Consider the following 20,660-nt stretch of genomic DNA (forward strand, 5'->3'; position numbering starts at 1 on the left):
AAACTAACTTGATATAATTGATTTAAATAAATGACAAAGTACTATAAAGAAAATATTTATTATATCATGAATATGAACCAGAGAAAGGAATAAAAAATAATAGCTAACGAGAATTGTTCTTTTCCAACAATAGTTAAGTTAACCTTGTGAATAAGATTGAAATGAAAACATGTAAATAGTTGTATTCAAAACAGATTTGAAAAATAATTACAACCATATGCCAAATATAAGTTATAAAAAAAAACACATAATTTTCAATGCAAAAGCAATTAAATATCAAGTACAAGGATAGTAACTTGTGAAATTCAAAGGACATTACAATAATTCTAAACAAGTATAAGCTTCTTGAACAAATTGTTAAAAAAACTTCTCCTAAAAAAATACATAAACTATAAAAAAAAACAATAGTAACTAAAATATAAATATTCATAAATATATCTTAACTTTGCACTTTGAGATTCAAACACTCTAAAATGACAATAAATTGAATAAGGATTTACGATTAACTAAGGATTTGCAATCTCATAAAGAAAATCAAAAAGACGAACTCAACTTTTTTTCAATCAATATTATTAAATATTTAAATAATAAACACATATTATAAATAAATATTATTTTATAAAAATTACTCTTTTAAATAATTATACCACCTTCATCTCTAAATATTAGACTCTCTTAAAAAAAATGGTAGTAACCCTCTTGAATTCTTTTTGTCCTTAAATATAAGACTCTCTTGCACTTGTCCTTAAAAAAATTGTTTTATAAAATGATCCCTATTTATTTCACATATTTTGTTGAGTAAAAATAAATTTTGATTGAAAATATCAAAGCAATGCCTTTAATTTTGAAAAGACAAATATATATTTATTCTCTTTCTCATATCATGATACAATTAACTCTATTTAATTTATAGATTAAGGAGACACCAATATTCACCATTTCTCACTTGATTGTCTTTCTTCACTCCATTTCTCATCTAAGTTCTTAAATTGAATGGTAAGAATTTCTTGAAAGATGCTGCTAACATTGACATTATTGAAAATTTCTTTAAAAGTTCTAAAGTGGAAGTCATTGACGTTCTGTTAAAAGGTGTTAAAGAAGATATTGTTGAGGATTCCTTTGAAAGTGTTACAATTGAGAATTTAGAAGATGAAATTCAATCTAATAATATTGAGGATGATTATAGAGGACTCATCCCCCTTGGATTTAAACAGTTATTATGAGGATGATTATGAAATGGACATTTATGAAGAAAAGGAGAAGAAAAAATTGACAATAAATTTAAGTAGGATTTATTTTAATGATTTTATTTTGTTAGTTATGTTTTGAGTGAAAAGAGACACTAAATATGAAATATTGACAATAAATTTAAGTAGGACTTATTTTAATGATTTTATTTTGTTAGTTATGTTTTGAGTGAAAAGAGACACCAAATATGAATAAAATTATTTAACTTGTTGGTTTAAGACGAACAAATATTCTTTCGTTTAAGAAAAACAACTGCATCATTTACTATGTTGTGTTTTTATAGCATAATTTCAATTTGTTTATATTAATGTAAACTTATGATGTGGGAGAGTTTGTTTTCACTTATAATAAATGATCTAATCAAATGGCTTCTTCAAAACAAATTGACACATAAAAAGGGAAACAAAGAACAAAATAGGGATAAGATGGAGAAAATAAAAAAAAATAAGGAATAACTGCCACAATAGTAAGGAAGTCATTGATACCTAACTCCCTCACATTTTTCATGAGAGAAAATTATAATTCATTTCAAATATGTCCAAAAGAGGTTGCAAAATGCTTAATTATATTAAGAGTTCTCATCAACTTAACTGGGTCATAAACACCACTTTTTAGGCACATATTGAGATACATCATATTTTTCCAAAATAAATATAAGGAGACAGACATCAAGTAATTCTAAATTAAAACTATCATAATCCCAAATTAAAACTAAATAAAATTATTACAAAACAAATTAAAATAAAATACTTAAGGCTAGATATCCCTTTTGGTCCCGTATCTTAATCTCGGGGTTCATTTTGGTCTCTTAACTTAAAAAATGTTAATATTGGTTCTTTAACTCTTCAAAAAGTACAATATGAATATTTTTTAAGTTAAGGAACGAAATAAAACTCGAGATTAAGATATAGGACTATCAAAGATATTAAATCAATACTTAGTTATCTTCTTCATGTTCTTGATTAGTCCTTATCGTCTTACTTGGAACTGAATAGATTGAACCAAAATATTTCTAGACATTAACTCTGATATAATTCATACAACTATCTTTTGGATAACAACATTATAAAAACATCAGTTGATGTGTGCTAACGAGTAATTGAATTTACATTGTCATCTAAGCATCCACATCAGATGAGTAAATTCAATGCAATGTAGTGAAGTAACCCATTAAGACCCATATGATCTTAGTTAAAAAAGCTTGACATTGAAGCGCTGACAATGGTACCGACATTAACACATCGATAACAAACTTGTAATTACAATGATACTCTTGACTATCATTGCAAAATTATGATAGATTCAATGCATATAAATAAAACCATGCTAACAGGAGTAATTATGTTATTGGTGTATTAATTTAGTATTTTTAACAAGGATACAATGACATGATATATGTAAATTGATGATAGGTGCAGTTACAATACATTTGTTATTACTAATGCTAATGCAATCTTGTATCTTTATTATCCATGTTTAAAACCAGCTATATTGTGATATGATAATACATGTATGTTATGATATGGCAATACACTTATTGTTGTATTGGATCTAACTTCGATCTCAACAGGGATAGCTTCAGGAATCGACATGGTCGAATGTGCATGTTATAGTCGAAGTTTGTTCAAGCATGTAGTAGTCGAAGATAACTTATGTATTATATTATATAGTAGTTATTTATGTCATGTATAAATGTTATCTTCTTACGTTAGATACATATGATAGTAGTTTATAAACATGTTATTCTCTCACTTGTTAGAAGAGAGGTCGTTGTTATTTTTCACTTGTAATCATTTAACGCTCATTGAGAAAGTGAATAGAAAATAATTGTCATAACCAACTATCTCTCTCTCTCTCTCTCTCTAAATGATATAAGTTGTTTCATCGTTGATTAAAAAATTCTCTCTTTCTCACAGTTTTACTTCGTTCTTGACATCATTTATCACAACAAATTGTTGTGGTAAGTATGGATCAAGATGCTATCAACGAAGTATGAGATTGAGAAATTTTCTAGAGTAAACGATTTCAGATTATGGAGCTTGAAGATACAGACTCTTCTGTTCAATAGAGTTTGTTATAAGCGTTGAAGGGATCGAAAAAGATGGATGTTGTCCTAACAGAGAAGGAAAAGATGACAATGATAGAGAAAGTCCACAATAACATCATATTAAGCCATATTGATAAGGTTCTCCGGCAGGTCTCGAAGGAGAAAATGGAGGCGACGGCTGTGAGGAACAAACTTGAAGGTTTGTACATGACCAAGTCATTGGTAAATCCTCTCTACCTGAAGTAAGCTTTGTATTCATTCAATATGAGTGAAGATAAAATATTGACTGAGAAATTGGATATATTCAATAAGTTGATTATTGATCTAGATGATATTTATGTTAACATCGATGATGAAGATCAAGCGTTGTTGTTGTTGTGTGCTTTACCAAGATATCATGCTCATTTCAAAGAAACTCTCTTGTATGGAAGAAAGTCCATGTGTAACACTTGAGGCCGACAAGGGCGGGGAGTGGTCGTCGATGCAAAATGCATGACAATGAGCGGCTCCTGATAGCTTCTATGCAAAAACCAAATTCACATCGGAATGAGAGGGATCCAGAGGCTGTGCAAGTATGAGATTACATGGTTAAAAGAATACTTATAAGGATTGGTTGGTACTACTTATACCAACAAGATGCATCTTCTTTTTGGTAGCCTAATAAATAAGAAGTCCATGGTTAAGCTTGCTTAACTTGGAATAGTATTTGGATGAGTAACCTTCTGGGAAGTTTCCCAAAAAGCGTGTGAGTGAGGACAAAATATAACACCCCAATTTTTTGCATTTATTTTATTTTATTGAGTCGATATATATTTATATAATTTATTGGTATGTTGTGTATAATTTTTTGGGATTACTTTAGGAGGAATATAATTTATATTATTATTCACTAGTTAATATAGAAATAATAGAAGAATATAGAGAAAAATAAGAAAAATGAGTCATGAGGAAGAAAGTGGTAGAATGAGATAAATGGTGGGACAAGGTGAGAAAATCAAAAGTTGAGGGGGGAAATAGAAATACTAATAATTGAAATTAGGTTTTTGTTTAAAATGAAAATAAGGAGAAAAGTAGAGGAGAGAGAAGTACATAAAACTTGAGAAAAATTAAGTTTGGGAGAGAAGAACAAAACCTAGGAGGAAGAACTCTTTGCTGAAAAATTCAACCTTTTGCTGCAAAATTCAGTTTAGGGGGGGGATTACTCATCTATGGGTGTCAATTGCATGAAGGGTATAGAGGGATCATCACCCTCTTCTTTCTCCCATGTTTTCCCCATTGTTTATCTTTATGTGTTTTGGAAAAGGTTTATGTGAAATCTATTTTGGTGGCTATAATCTATGTGAAGTTCGTGCTCTAAATCATAATGAAATTCGTGCATGATTTGATATAAATCTTGATATTGTTGTTCATGTTAATATGATTTGGTGTATTGAACATATTGATGAAATTGTGATATATTGATGAGTTAAGTGATAAATATGTGATTAATTGATATGATAAACATGGTATAAATTGTATATGTTGAATTTTATGCAAATTGGGTGTTATGGGATCAAAATCAGAGCTTTAGAAGTGCTCTCATGGCATAAAATGCAATTCTACATTCTGCGCAGTGGTGACGGGCGTCATCACCATGACGATCCAACTGTTACCACATTGATAGAGCTGACGTCCGTCATCCAAATGATGGGCCAACTGTCATAGTCTCTAGAGAAGACAACCTTGTTGGGCGTCACCTGGGTGACGAGTGGGTGAAGGGGAGGATGACAGACACTTCATGACAAGTGGGTTGACCGTCATGACCATATTTTCATACCCCAACATTTTTCGTCCCCTTTTCATTTTCATCTAACCTTTTGGTTTAAAATTCATCTGCATTCATGAACATTCATATCATCTAGTGCACTAACACCATCATAGATTCAAATGTTTGAGGTTGATTTCACTTGACAAGGACCTAGGGTTGCTTGAAGATCAAGTCCTTGGAGTTGTGATGCTACAGTCATTATGGGTGGCTCATCAAGGTGATTAAAGGTGCAAAACCCTAATCAGGGACAATTGGTGTTTGAGACCTAGGAGATTGCATCATGGTGTTCATTCATTGCCCAAACCCTAGTTTCTTAATCTTGAAGTGTAGTGAATCTTGTGGTTTTCTTTGAGGGATTGTGAACCCTAGCTTGACTCATGACATTGATGATTTATTACTCATTTGGTTTAAGGTTTTAGTTATTGTTTGACTGGAACTAAACCCTAGTTCACGGTGCTATGTGATTGGTCTAAGATATGATTGCATTCATGTTCTATTCACATTCCATTCACTTGATTACATTGTCCATGTTGCATTGAAAAAATATTACAAACTTCACTATTTTTGAATAAGTTGACTTTTGGCCAATTGTTGACTTTTTGGTCAACCGGTTGACCAAAGTCAACTCATCATTCTTGACCCTCTAAGACTTGTTTCTATTCATTCTATCATGTTCATTATCAAATATTTGTTTTCCCTAGTTTTTCATGGCTTTGGGTACTTGGTCAATTTCTAGGTTGAACCACCTTTTGGACCAAGAAACCAAGTCTATGACTAGGTCCGTGACCAAATCCATTTCCTGGGCATACCAACTTTTGGACCAACGATTGAACCTGCTTAGTTTTGCCAATTTTGAGTTTTTTTTATTTCATTATTCATTGATTAAACCATTTTTAGCCAAATTCCATTCAAAGTGCATTAGTTCACATCACGTAACCACATTCACCCATCAATTTTCCATTTTCCATCTAAACCAAATTCAAATTAAATCAAGTTTCAACCAAGTTTTCATTCATTCATTAATACCATACATAGACCATGACATCACCATATACACTTCCATAAACCACAAAATCATGTTATAACCATACATTACATTTCAATTCAACCATTTCTAAACATATAATTTCCAATTTGAATTACAACGTAAATCCTATATTACAACCAAATTACCCAACAATGTCCAAGCATTCCAAATTCCCAAAACAATTCTTGCATCCACTCCATGGCTTCAAAAGCATGATCCAGAGTCAACTTCATATCTCAATTCCATAACACTAGCCATTGAATCCCCAAACAGTCTAAGCACAATCAACCAATGCACTTCAAAAGCCATGTGAAACCATGTCCTGCACATCTCCAAAGTAGCAGCCATTGACCCACACAAAGCAACTCGGTCTATACAAGTTAACCTATAGTTTAACTAACATTTGCATACACAAACACATTTTGAAAATCATTAACTAACATCACCTACATTTGCATTTCATTGCATTTAAAAGTTCCAATTTCCTTTCAAACAAATTTCGTTTAATACAAATTTCATATGCATTTCGAGTTTCCGAACATCGATTTCATATTAATTCACATTAACAAATTAACAGAGTCCCTGCATTTCGAATGAAACTTCGTTAACATTTCATTTCACTCAGATTTCATTTGCATTTCCAACCTGCATTCTGATTAACATCTCATTAACCAACAAAGAGTACATTTACATTTCACTTTAATTCAAATTGAATTTCAATCTAATTTCACTCTAACTAACTTTCTGATTTCTAACTAAAAGTTGAATTTCATTTTAACCTGCATCTCATTTCCTAAAAGAATTTTAAGCTCTATATAAATCATCTGGTTCCCAAAATCTCGATCACACATCATTTTCCATTTTTCTCAGATTCACAATTTCTCACTCTCATATTTTTCTCTCTCGATTCTCACACAATCACTCAAATCTCCTTCGACATACTCATTGAAGTTTCACCTTGAAGCTTCAACCGAGTAGAGCTAAGCCTCACGATTACGATTATCTCTCTCACAGATACATTAATTAAGAGGCATCATTCATAGTTTTTTTCCATAAGAAGCTACGAGAAGAAGAAAGAGAATATGCAACAGTTAGAAACAAAGACGAATCAGAGAATTTACCTAGAATTCTGGTGATCACTGCGCGTGCTCCACCGGTGAGTTCATGATTTTTTCCACTATTTGCATAAATCCTTGTTACCGTGACGTAGCTTGAGGTTAGGGGAATCAAAGCCCTAACCCCGGAGACTTTTATTCCAAATGAGTGCAATTTAATTTCTTTTTTCCTTGTTAGGGTTCGTCAAGGTTTTGTTTTGACTTGAGAAGTTCTCGAGGAATTAGGGAATTTCAATGGTATATTCATATTTAAGGATTCAAACTAGGTTAGGTGATGGTGTTTGATTTTAGAGAGCCTCCGTCACTGGGGATAACCTTCGGCACGACGGAGGGGAGAACGAAGAAGAGATGAGTTTGAACGCGTTTAAGTTTTTTATCTGAGTTTCATATTTAACATGATTATCATGTGTTCAATTTCATTTTGAAATTCATTAATTTGATGTGGCCACCACTTGCACTGCCCATCGAGATCCTAGTCAGATTTGACCTCATTCGTCTTCTTTGCTATGTTAATTTTCGTTTGGGCCTTTGCTTGGGCTTCTTGGCCAATTTTACTAAATGTTGCCCTGTTTCTGTTGGTGCACCCCTTGACTGATGGTTACTTGAGACATGGGCCTCTGTTTGGGCCCATGCACCCTGGTCTATTTGCTCCATGGGTTGGTTGATTACCCCCTGCTTGGGCTTTATTTGGCATGGTTTTTGCATTATTTTCCTTATTTTTTCTTGCTAATTTTTTAGATGATTTTAGTTTAATAATGGTGCAAATTAATAGGGTTTAATTTGATAGTTTTGATTAGAATTGTAACATGATTAGAGGTTAGTTTAAAATTAATTGATGGATTAATTTTTTGATTTAATTATGGAAAAATGAATTGGAAAATACATGGTTTAACATGGTTTTTAATTTTGTTTAGATTGTTGAATGCATGATAACTGGGAAATGCATGATGTGATTTTGATTTAATTCATACATGTTTTAGATGTTTAATCCTTCCATGATTAGATGTTAGACTTTAATTGATTAGAATTTATTTGTGGATTTAATTTTGTTTATGAATTGATTTCTTGATGGAATTTTGGTGTTGATTGTTTTGATGAGATCACACTTTAACCATGACACGTTCCCTTAGACTTAGATGTTTAAGATTTATCCCCTAGGGTTTAGATATGTATGTTCCCCTACTTTAAGTTGATTGATTAACCCTTTAGGTTGCTATGTGCATGATTCAACTCATTCCCATTCCCATTGGTTGTGTTGATCAAAGTTTACTTTGATCAACCAAATCCTTTGCACCGTGCTCAATTCCCTAAGCATGTTCAAGTGATCAAAAGACCCTTGATCACTTGACAGGGAAATTGCTTTGTGTTCAAGCTATAATGGACCTCAGAAGCTCAAGACCTCAAGATTAAAGATCAATAGTTTAAGAATTTAAGTCAGTACAAGGCCTACACATTGCAGACAAATTGGACTATTGTTTAAGCACAATAAAGGTGTATCAACACTTGTCAATCTGGAATCAAGTTGTGTGCCATGAGCCTTAAGAAATAGAGAAAGGGTGAGAGTGGAGAATTCCTATTCTCATTCTGAATATCTTTGGGTACGGGACAAATGATCTAGTTGCTCATCGTAATCACCTTTATTCATAGACTTTAATACAATTTGAATCAAATGATTGCCAAGTCTCTTTCTTCAAAGCAACACTTCGTCACAGGAAGCAACAAGGAGATTCAACTTCAACACTCGTCAATTATGATGCAAATTACACGACATGAGCCTTAAGTAATAGAGAAGGGGTGAGAGTGGAGAATTTCTATCCTCATTCTGGATATCTTTGGGTACAAGATGAATGACCCATTTGTAACACCCTTCTAAAATACCCCAAAATATTTAATTAAAATAGCAATATATCAATCAGAGTAATTATGCAATTAAGGGTGTCACACAATCATTTCACACCATTCACTAAATAACTGTCATGCTCTTTTATTAATTCAAAACATAAAGCATTTGCACAATACGCAGCGGATAGAAATCAAATCAATCATGCAAAACATGTAACACATTACATGTAAAATTATTCAACAAGGTAAAACATCCCGTCCCGATGTTACATCTATCAGAGCATGACCCAACTAAGGAGACTACACTAGACTCCAAGCACTAGCTTCTACTCAATCACTGCTCGTTACCTGAAAAATAGTTGTAAGGGTGAGTTCCTCAATCGATATAATAAGCATTATAAAATATCATGAAATGCTAAGTAATTTAACACATATCATCACCCTAATCAGATCACACATATTCAGCAACGGCAATATCCACTCATAATCATCATCATCATCATACTCAAACTCAACACAACCATAAAACACACGTATAATATTGGAATACATCCATTCATATTATACGCCATACATACATATATTATGCAATGAGACTCCATGCATGCGGTACCGACTATTCGTGAACATATAGTCCAACCTCACCGATCAAATCCAGATACGGCTACCAAGCTCACTAGTCCCACTCATTTGAGACCTAGTGACTCACTCACTAATTCCTCACCATGGGAATTAGCTACCACCCCAAGGGCTATGATATGCACGCTAATCACCTAGCATGCAAACATCAACAACAATCCACAATACTCACTCACTAATTCCTCACCATGGGAATTAGCTACCACCATAAAGGCCACAATATGCAAGCTAAATCATTTAGTCATGCAACATCAACAATCATCCACCATTGCATACATAATAGATACATTCACAACATTATGCATACCATCATACATCATCAACATATTTACCACACAATCATATCATGTCATACCAAATAATCAATCACAGTATTAGCACACTCTACTAATACCGATACTACTCAAAACAACGGGAAATGATCCCTACTCTATCATACATCAGCTAAATTACATTACTCAGCTGAACAACCAAGAACTGCACAACAACAGCACAGAAAAATCACAATCCTGCCCATACGCGTATTGCCTAGTCCCATACGCGTATGGCCCAATTCTCAGCCAAATCCCATACGCGTACCACCTATCTCATACGCGTATGCTACGCGTACCACTTCTCCATACGCGTACCAACAGAGACCAAACCACGTTCAAAACATCATCTTCCTCATCCATACGCGTACTGCCTAGTGCCATACGCGTACCAGACCATCTCATACGCGTATTGCCTAGTGCCATACGCGTATGACCAGAAACCAGATTTCCAGATCTGCTATGGTTTTTTCTACCACGAGATTCTTCAGATCCAACCTCCCACAGTCCAATTTTACACATTAATCGTTCATATCATCTAACGCGAATTATCCCCTATTCGATTTCACAAATTCTAACATTATTACATCTAATTCCTACGAATTCCCTTCAATTATAATCCAAATTTCGTTCATCCAAGAGTTCACAATTTCATCATGCATCATTCTAATCAGAGTCAAATCAATGGTTTATCACTACCCACGACATGTTATCCCATAATACCCATTAAACGGCGATAAACCCCCCTTACCTGAGTTAATCCGGCAAATCCTGCAGCTTCAAGCTCTTCCTCTCTCCAACCCTTGTTCTCTGGTTCTCTTTGCCCTTTTTCCACTTTTCTGCCCCTTTTTCCTTTTCACGTGAAAATAACCCTTTTACCAAATGGGACCTTTTCTAATTCCAACTTTTATTCCAATAATAATAATAATAAAATAATCCAATAATAATAATTCCAATAAAAATATTCCAATTATTTAATTAAATTAATAAATATATTATTAACTTAAATTAAATAATTATCTTATTTTATCGGGGTGTTACAACTCTCCCCCACTAAAAGAGTTTTCGTCCTCGAAAACATACCTCAAGCGAATAACTCCGGATACGACTCCTTCATCTGACTCTCAAGTTCCCAAGTCACATTGACACCTGCTGGTCCTCCCCAAGCTACCTTTACCAAAGCAATCTCTTTACCCCACAACTGCTTCAACTCTCGATCCTCGATCCTCATAGGTGATGTTTCAACAGTCAGGTTATCTCTCACCTGGACATCATCTACTTGGACCACATGCGACGGATCAGGAATGTACCTCCTCAACTGAGACACATGAAAAACCTCATGTAAATTTGCAAGTGACGGCGGTAAAGCGATACGATAGGCTACCTCTCCTATCCTCTCCAAAATCTGATAAGGACCAATAAATCGAGGTGTCAACTTCTTTGACTTCAAAGCTCGACCAACCCCAGTTATCGGAGTAACACGGAGAAACACATGATCTCCCTCTTGGAACTCAAGTGACTTCCTCCTCTTGTCGTGATAACTCTTCTGACGACTCTGAGCAATCCTCATCTTCTCCTGAATCATCTTAATCTTTTCCGTAGTTTGTTGAACAATCTCCGGTCCAACCACAGCACTCTCACCGGACTCATACCAACATAAAGGTGTCCGACATCTCCTACCATACAAAGCTTCAAACGGTGCCATACCAATGCTCGAATGAAAACTATTGTTGTAGGTAAACTCAATCAAAGGTAAATAACAATCCCAAGCACCTCCCTTTTCCAAAACACAAGCCCTCAAAAGATCCTCTAGTGACTGAATCGTTCTCTCAGTCTGACCATCAGTCTGTGGATGATATGCAGAACTCAATCTCAGCTTAGTTCCCAAAGCCCTCTGCAAACCTTCCCAGAACTTCGATGTAAATCTAGGATCTCTGTCCGAAACAATACTCGACGGAATACCGTGCAAACTTACAATCTTCTCAATATACAGCTCAGCTAATCTCTCCAATGGATAGTCCATTCTGATCGGAATGAAATGAGCCGATTTTGTCAATCTGTCAACAATCACCCAAATAGCTTCAAAATTCTTAATTGTCCTCGGTAAACCAGAAACAAAATCCATACTGATACTATCCCATTTCCACTCTGGAATAGCCAACGGTTGCATTAGCCCAGACGGCTTCTGATGCTCAATCTTTGACTTCTGACAAGTCAAACAAGAATAAACAAAACTCGCAATTTCTCTTTTCATTCCCGGCCACCAAAATAACTTTTTCAAATCATGATACATCTTCGTAGCTCCAGGATGAATACTCAGGCCACTACGATGTCCTTCCTCAAGAATACTCTTCTTAAGCTCGGTAACATCCGGAATACACACCCGATTACCAAATTTCAAAACACCATTCTCATCAACTCTGAATTCACCACCTTGACCTTGATTCACTAGAGTCAACTTGTCCACCAAAAGCACATCGGATTTCTGACTCTCTCTAATCTCATCCAGAATACCACTTGTTAACTTCAACATTCCCAATTTAACACTATTGTGAGTACTCTCACACACCAAACTCAAGTCTCTAAACTGCTCAATTAAATCCAGTTCCTTAACCATTAACATAGACATATGCAATGATTTCCGACTCAATGCATCAGCCACTACGTTTGCTTTACCCGGATGGTAATTCAAACCAAAGTCATAATCCTTCAGAAACTCTAACCATCTCCTCTGTCTCATATTCAGCTCTTTCTGATCAAACAAATACTTTAAACTCTTATGGTCACTGAAAACCTCAAATCTTGACCCGTACAAGTAATGCCTCCACAACTTCAGAACAAATACCACAGCTGCCAACTCTAAATCGTGTGTCGGATAGTTCCTCTCATGAACCCTCAGTTGTCTCGAAGCATAAGCTATAACCTGTTTATTCTGCATCAACACACCACCCAAACCCAACAATGAAGCATCACAGTAAACCTCAAATGGTTCGGACGGACTCGGTAATATCAGAATAGGAGCAATAGTTAACCTTCTCTTTAACTCTTGGAAACCTTCTTCACATTTTGAGTCCCAAACAAACGCTTGCCCCTTTCTAGTCAACATCGTCAACGGTAACGCCAACTTAGAAAATCCCTCAATGAATTTCCTATAATAACCTGCAAGTCCAAGAAAACTCCTTATCTCAAAAACTGACTTCGGAGCTTCCCACTTAGATACCGCTTCTATCTTAGAAGGATCAACAGCAACACCACCTCTGGAAATCACATGACCAAGAAAACTAACCTCTTCTAACCAAAATTCACACTTGGACAATTTAGCAAATAACTTCTTTTCTCGTAGAACTCCTAAAACCACTCTCAAATGTTCAGCATGCTCTTCTTCAGATTTCGAATACACCAAAATATCGTCAATAAACACCACAACAAACTTGTCTAGGTACAGATGGAAAATCCTATTCATATACTCCATGAATACCCCAAGCGCATTAGTCACACCAAAAGGCATTACAGAATACTCATAATGTCCATACCTTGTTCTGAAAGCAGTCTTCTGAATATCCTCAGTTTTCACACGTATCTGATGATAACCCGATCTCAATTCTATTTTGCTGAACACACTCGCACCAACCAACTGATCCATCAAATCATCAATCCTCGACAAAGGATACCGATTCTTGACCGTCACTTTATTCAGTTGCCTGTAGTCCACACACAACCTCATAGTACCTTCTTTCTTCTTAACCAATAACACTGGTGCACCCCACGGTGACACACTCGGACGAATAAATTTCTTATCCAACAGATCTTCCAGCTGACTCTTCAATTCAGTTAACTCAACAGCAGACATACGGTACGGAGCCATCGATATCAGCCTAGTACCAGGTACTAAATCAATCAAGAACTCAACTTCACGCTCTGGCGGTAATTCATTCACTTCTTCCGGAAACACATCAGGAAAATCACACACCACAGCTAGCTCGCAAATCACCAGTTTATCTTTAGCCTCCAAAGTCGCTAACAGCATAAACAACTCTGCCCCATCTGCTACTGCCTCATTCACCTACCTTGCTGATAGAAACAAACTCTTTCCTTCCTCAATCTCAGGAAAGATCACAGTCTTATCAAAACAGTTGATATAAACTCGGTTAAACACCAACCAGTTCATACCCAGGATAACATCAATCTGCACTAGTGGAAGACACGCTAGGTCCATCCCAAAGTCTCTACCAAAAATACTCAAAGGACAATTTAAACAAACTGAAGTAGTAGTCACTGAACCCTTCGCAGGAGTATCAATTACCATACTTCCATGCATCTCAGATATCTCTAACTTAAGTTTCACAGCACAGTCCAAAGATATAAAGGAATGAGTCGCACCTGTGTCAATAATAGCTACAAGAGGAAAGCCATTAATATAACACGTACCTCGGATCAAACGATCATCTGCAGAAGTCTCAGAACCCGATAAAGCAAAGACCTTGCCTCCCGACTGGTTCTCTTTCTTCGGCTTAGGACACTGTGGACTGATATGACCCACTTCTCCATAGTTGAAACAAGTCACAGTCTTCAACCGGCACTCTGCAGCCAAGTGACCGCCTTTGCCACACTTAAAACACTTCTTCTCATTACTGGTACACTCATGGATACGATGTCCAGCCTGACCACATCTGAAACACTTAGCAGGGGCACTGGAGTCTCCCCCACTAGGCCTCTTCATCCCACTCTGTTTCTAGAAACCTTTGCCAGCTGCATACGGTTTCCCACGATCATTCTGATTCTTGCCTTTCCTATCAACCCTTTGCTGATAGCTCTCCGCTCTGGCCTTGGTATCCTGTTCAAAAATCCTGCAACAGTCCACCAGGTCAGAAAACACTCTAATCCGCTGATACCCAATAGCCTGCTTGATCTCGGGACGTAACCCATTCTCAAACTTCACACACTTTGAAAATTCCCCAGTAGCCTCGTTATAGGGAGTGTAATACTTTGACAGCTCTGTGAACTTAGCAGCATACTCAGTAACAGACCGGTTACCCTGCTTCAATTCTAAGAACTCTATCTCTTTCTTTCCTCTGACATCCTCTGGAAAGTACTTCCTCAGGAATCTCTCTCTAAACACCGCCCACGTGATTTCAGTACTTCCAGCAGCTTCCAACTCAGTGCGGGTAGCAACCCACCAATCATCTGCTTCCTCTGACAGCATATGCGTACCGAACCTGACCTTCTGGTTATCGGCACACTCAGTCACTCGGAAGATCCTCTCAATCTCTTTCAACCACTTCTGAGCACCATCTGGATCGTATGCTCCCTTGAACATTGGAGGATTGTTCTTCTGGAACTCACTCAGTTGACCACCAGCTCCCATTCCCACAACATTCGGATTCCCTCCAAGTACTCCAGCTAGCATACCCAGAGCCTCAGCAATCGCATCGTCATCTCTACCTCTTCCAGCCATCTCTATTCTGAAAACCCAACAAGCTAAAACAATAAGTACTGATAGGGTTGCACAACACCTATCACGTACAGGGAAACAGAATAATTACGACTCGACTCGACCGACTATGCTCTGATACCACTAATGTAACACCCTTCTAAAATACCCCAAAATATTTAATTAAAATAGCAATATATCAATCAGAGTAATTATGCAATTAAGGGTGTCACACAATCATTTCACACCATTCACTAAATAACTGTCATGCTCTTTTATTAATTCAAAACATAAAGCATTTGCACAATACGCAGCGGATAGAAATCAAATCAATCATGCAAAACATGTAACACATTACATGTAAAATTATTCAACAAGGTAAAACATCCCGTCCCGATGTTACATCTATCAGAGCATGACCCAACTAAGGAGACTACACTAGACTCCAAGCACTAGCTTCTACTCAATCACTGCTCGTTACCTGAAAAATAGTTGTAAGGGTGAGTTCCTCAATCGATATAATAAGCATTATAAAATATCATGAAATGCTAAGTAATTTAACACATATCATCACCCTAATCAGATCACACATATTCAGCAACGGCAATATCCACTCATAATCATCATCATCATCATACTCAAACTCAACACAACCATAAAACACACGTATAATATTGGAATACATCCATTCATATTATACGCCATACATACATATATTATGCAATGAGACTCCATGCATGCGGTACCGACTATTCGTGAACATATAGTCCAACCTCACCGATCAAATCCAGATACGGCTACCAAGCTCACTAGTCCCACTCATTTGAGACCTAGTGACTCACTCACTAATTCCTCACCATGGGAATTAGCTACCACCCCAAGGGCTATGATATGCACGCTAATCACCTAGCATGCAAACATCAACAACAATCCACAATACTCACTCACTAATTCCTCACCATGGGAATTAGCTACCACCATAAAGGCCACAATATGCAAGCTAAATCATTTAGTCATGCAACATCAACAATCATCCACCATTGCATACATAATAGATACATTCACAACATTATGCATACCATCATACATCATCAACATATTTACCACACAATCATATCATGTCATACCAAATAATCAATCACAGTATTAGCACACTCTACTAATACCGATACTACTCAAAACAACGGGAAATGATCCCTACTCTATCATACATCAGCTAAATTACATTACTCAGCTGAACAACCAAGAACTGCACAACAACAGCACAGAAAAATCACAATCCTGCCCATACGCGTATTGCCTAGTCCCATACGCGTATGGCCCAATTCTCAGCCAAATCCCATACGCGTACCACCTATCTCATACGCGTATGCTACGCGTACCACTTCTCCATACGCGTACCAACAGAGACCAAACCACGTTCAAAACATCATCTTCCTCATCCATACGCGTACTGCCTAGTGCCATACGCGTACCAGACCATCTCATACGCGTATTGCCTAGTGCCATACGCGTATGACCAGAAACCAGATTTCCAGATCTGCTATGGTTTTTTCTACCACGAGATTCTTCAGATCCAACCTCCCACAGTCCAATTTTACACATTAATCGTTCATATCATCTAACGCGAATTATCCCCTATTCGATTTCACAAATTCTAACATTATTACATCTAATTCCTACGAATTCCCTTCAATTATAATCCAAATTTCGTTCATCCAAGAGTTCACAATTTCATCATGCATCATTCTAATCAGAGTCAAATCAATGGTTTATCACTACCCACGACATGTTATCCCATAATACCCATTAAACGGCGATAAACCCCCCTTACCTGAGTTAATCCGGCAAATCCTGCAGCTTCAAGCTCTTCCTCTCTCCAACCCTTGTTCTCTGGTTCTCTTTGCCCTTTTTCCACTTTTCTGCCCCTTTTTCCTTTTCACGTGAAAATAACCCTTTTACCAAATGGGACCTTTTCTAATTCCAACTTTTATTCCAATAATAATAATAATAAAATAATCCAATAATAATAATTCCAATAAAAATATTCCAATTATTTAATTAAATTAATAAATATATTATTAACTTAAATTAAATAATTATCTTATTTTATTGGGGTGTTACACCATTTGCTCATCATATTCGCCTATATTCATAGAATTTACTGCAATTTAAATTGAATAATTGATAAGTCTTTCTACACAGATGTGGGATGCAGACTGAAGATCAACTTTTAACCTTATAGGGTTTCTCTTTTTCCCTCTTATTTTCTTTATTTCAGTAAGACTAAAACCATTTTGTGAATAAACTCAAAAACAATTAACAATATGATTAGAATTGTAAGCCACGAGCCTTAAGTAATAGAGAAAAGGTAAGAGTGGAGTATTCTTATCCTCATTCTGAATATCTTTGGGCATGAGACGAATGATCTAGTTGCTCATTGTATTCACCTTCATTTATAGGCTCTAGTATGATTCAAATCAAGACTTTCTTTTCAAAGTAAAAGCAAACTCACCTCATCAAAACTCAATTTTTTCCTTTGGGCATTATTTTATGTTTAAAACCTTTTTAGGAAGGACGTGTTACTTCCATTATACCGTGAACGAAGGTTAAGCCTCCATGCGTGAGCATACAAGCAATGTGTAAGTGCTAGAATATGATCCAAACACATCCATTTTATCGCAACACAACTAATGCATCTATCTTAGTTCCATGAGTTACAAAGCTCTAATTTCCTTATTGCACTATGAGGATACATAGGCACGAGGGCCCCAATACTTGGCAAGCACCCTAATTGTTAACCTTTTTTCTCCTTTCAGGAGTAATCTTTAGATAGTAACACTCATTCTTGCAAATAACAATCAAAATGGTTCATGTTGAGTATAATAGATATGAAGGATGCTAATATCTTCCCCTTGCATAACTGACTTCCTTACCCATTTTCTCTTCCCTTGGTTTTTATCAATGTTTTCCTTTTCCTTCGGGAATAAATAAAGTTCGATGACAAATTTATTGTATCTTTGAGAGTTGATGGGTGTTATCCGCAAGTATACAGAGTATGTCCAAGTAATATAAAAGATTATCGATCCCATAGAGACCAATGTCAATCTATCGATTACTATTGTTAAGTTTTATATCTAAGGCTAATTGAAATAGACTGCAATGCGTACCGAAAATAAAAACAAAGATTGAATTCAGAGAAATAATACTGGAATGTGATTCACTTCGATCTAACAGTACTCCTATTGTCTAATAGTAACACTTACGGGGCAATATTTGCTTCTTGAAATAAAAGTTAATTAAACAGGAACCACCGTGTTAGCGTTATCGGAACCGAGTTTTACCCTATAATCTATACCTTCCATTTGTCACATATGGGCGGCACTTACCGCGTTAAAGTAGTAGACTCATTTTTTAAGGAAATAAACTCTTAACTAAATTGAAAAGTGATTTTGATTTGAAAGTTTGACTTAAAAGGGTTCCGGGATTTCGCTCAGATAATCAGATCCTAAATCTATGAACGCGTCCGAAAATAGTTTTACAATCGCCTTCTAATAATATCAAAATTTCCTAATTAATTAATAAAGCGCTTTCGCTGTTTTATCAATTAAAACTAACTAACTTTTATCTAAAGTGTCGGACGACTTTCGATCTTATCCGACGTAATCACGACGGTTACGTAAATAGAAGCACAATCCCATTTACGTAGCGGCCGATCCATTTAAGTTCAGAAAAATTTGTTAAAAATCAAAGTCAACCCCTAAAGTATTTCTACAAAAATAACATATGAAGTACCGTCAAAATGATGGTCCTCACATGCCAGCATAATAAATTTAGCTGGACATGACTACGGTAAACATTACATATAATTGATTTGCAAAATAAGTCATTTAGGGATTAAAAATGTGATAAGTGTGTGATTGATTTCAAAAGAACGAAAGTGTCACTCTTAAGTTCGGTTTGAAGACAAATCCCCTTTTTAGTGGTAAAAAAAATTAAAACAAGTAAATCGTGCGGTAAAGTAAACAAAGTAAATCAGAGCAATAATGTAAATAAATTTAAAGCGGAACAAGAAAATAAAGAATGTAAAGCGGTGCAGGAATTTAATAAAGTAAAGACAATGTGATATAATACATTGCGAATTGAAATAAAAACCTGCTCCAAATCAGAGACTTGAATCTGGTACAATTCGGGAAAATAAAGCTGACTTGAAAATAAACTTGACAGGAAAATAAACTTTTTCTATGCTACGATGCTCCAATCTCGATTACAACAATAGTGCGATAACCTCTCGATGTGACAGATTACTGCTTTGAATAGTGAGTTTATGCCTAATGTTGAAACGAAGATTGGATGCCTAAAAACTAAGAATCTAAGACCTATTTATACTACGAGCATGCCTTGGGTCCAAGTAGCCCATTCAAAATTCGTGTAGAGAATTTCTCTGGCCATGGGGAAAATGCTCCAACTGCCTTGACCAAAACCTTCATTTAGGTGGATGGCGCCCGCCATCCACTACTTGGCCCCCTCCAAGTGTGTAAGGAGTGGGAGATATGATCTTGTAACCATTGGGACATGGTCAAACCATGACACCTCATGGCGCCCTCCTTGGCCAACGCCAAGTGGGACGCCTTGTGTGTAATTTTCACCTAAAATCTCCGATTTTTGCTCTTTTCGTGTCGTTTCTTCGCCGGAGGCTTATTTGGGCATTGTTACCTAAAAATGAAACAAAACACAAGCATAATACAAGAAATTGATAAATAAAATATAATAAACATGTGCAATCCGAGCCAAATACGCAGTGTGTTTTAGTGTTATCAAATTCTCTCACACTTAAATCTTTGCTTGTCCTCAAGCAAAAACTCTCATAAGCTCAAAAGATAAACAACAACACGCCAGTATTACATATGGGTTAGAGACTTTAGTTCAATCAATGATGCTTTGATGGGTAATAACTTGTGAACTAAAGGCATCATAATAACACTTTCCGCGGATTATGGTCATAAGTTTCTTTTCTATGCAAACAAAATCATATCAAGATATTATAATCAGACCTACTTTACTAATCCCCTTCTTACTCCTTTTTCATTCAGGCGCAATCACATTAAGTTTGTTATCTTGCACTCGCATGGTGAAAAAACTTGTTGGCAATCCTGATCCATGATTGTATCAATATTAACTATTCCTTGTAGT

The 20,660-nt window shown here is 35.9% G+C and overlaps 1 long non-coding RNA gene across 1 annotated transcript; it reads right to left on the minus strand.

The window, feature by feature from the left end:
• Positions 1-6,086: 6,086 nt before the first annotated feature.
• LOC127084289 (uncharacterized) lies at positions 6,087-7,666 on the minus strand. The gene is made up of 2 exons (XR_007788676.1): positions 7,251-7,666; positions 6,087-6,525 (listed from the first exon to the last, which is right to left on the minus strand). It is a non-coding gene; the product is annotated as an uncharacterized LOC127084289 (long non-coding RNA).
• Between the last annotated feature and the right edge of the window lie 12,994 nt (positions 7,667-20,660).

Source organism: Lathyrus oleraceus, chromosome 5, assembly GCF_024323335.1.
Source record: "Lathyrus oleraceus cultivar Zhongwan6 chromosome 5, CAAS_Psat_ZW6_1.0, whole genome shotgun sequence".
In the NCBI taxonomy this organism is placed as follows: domain Eukaryota; kingdom Viridiplantae; phylum Streptophyta; class Magnoliopsida; order Fabales; family Fabaceae; genus Lathyrus; species Lathyrus oleraceus.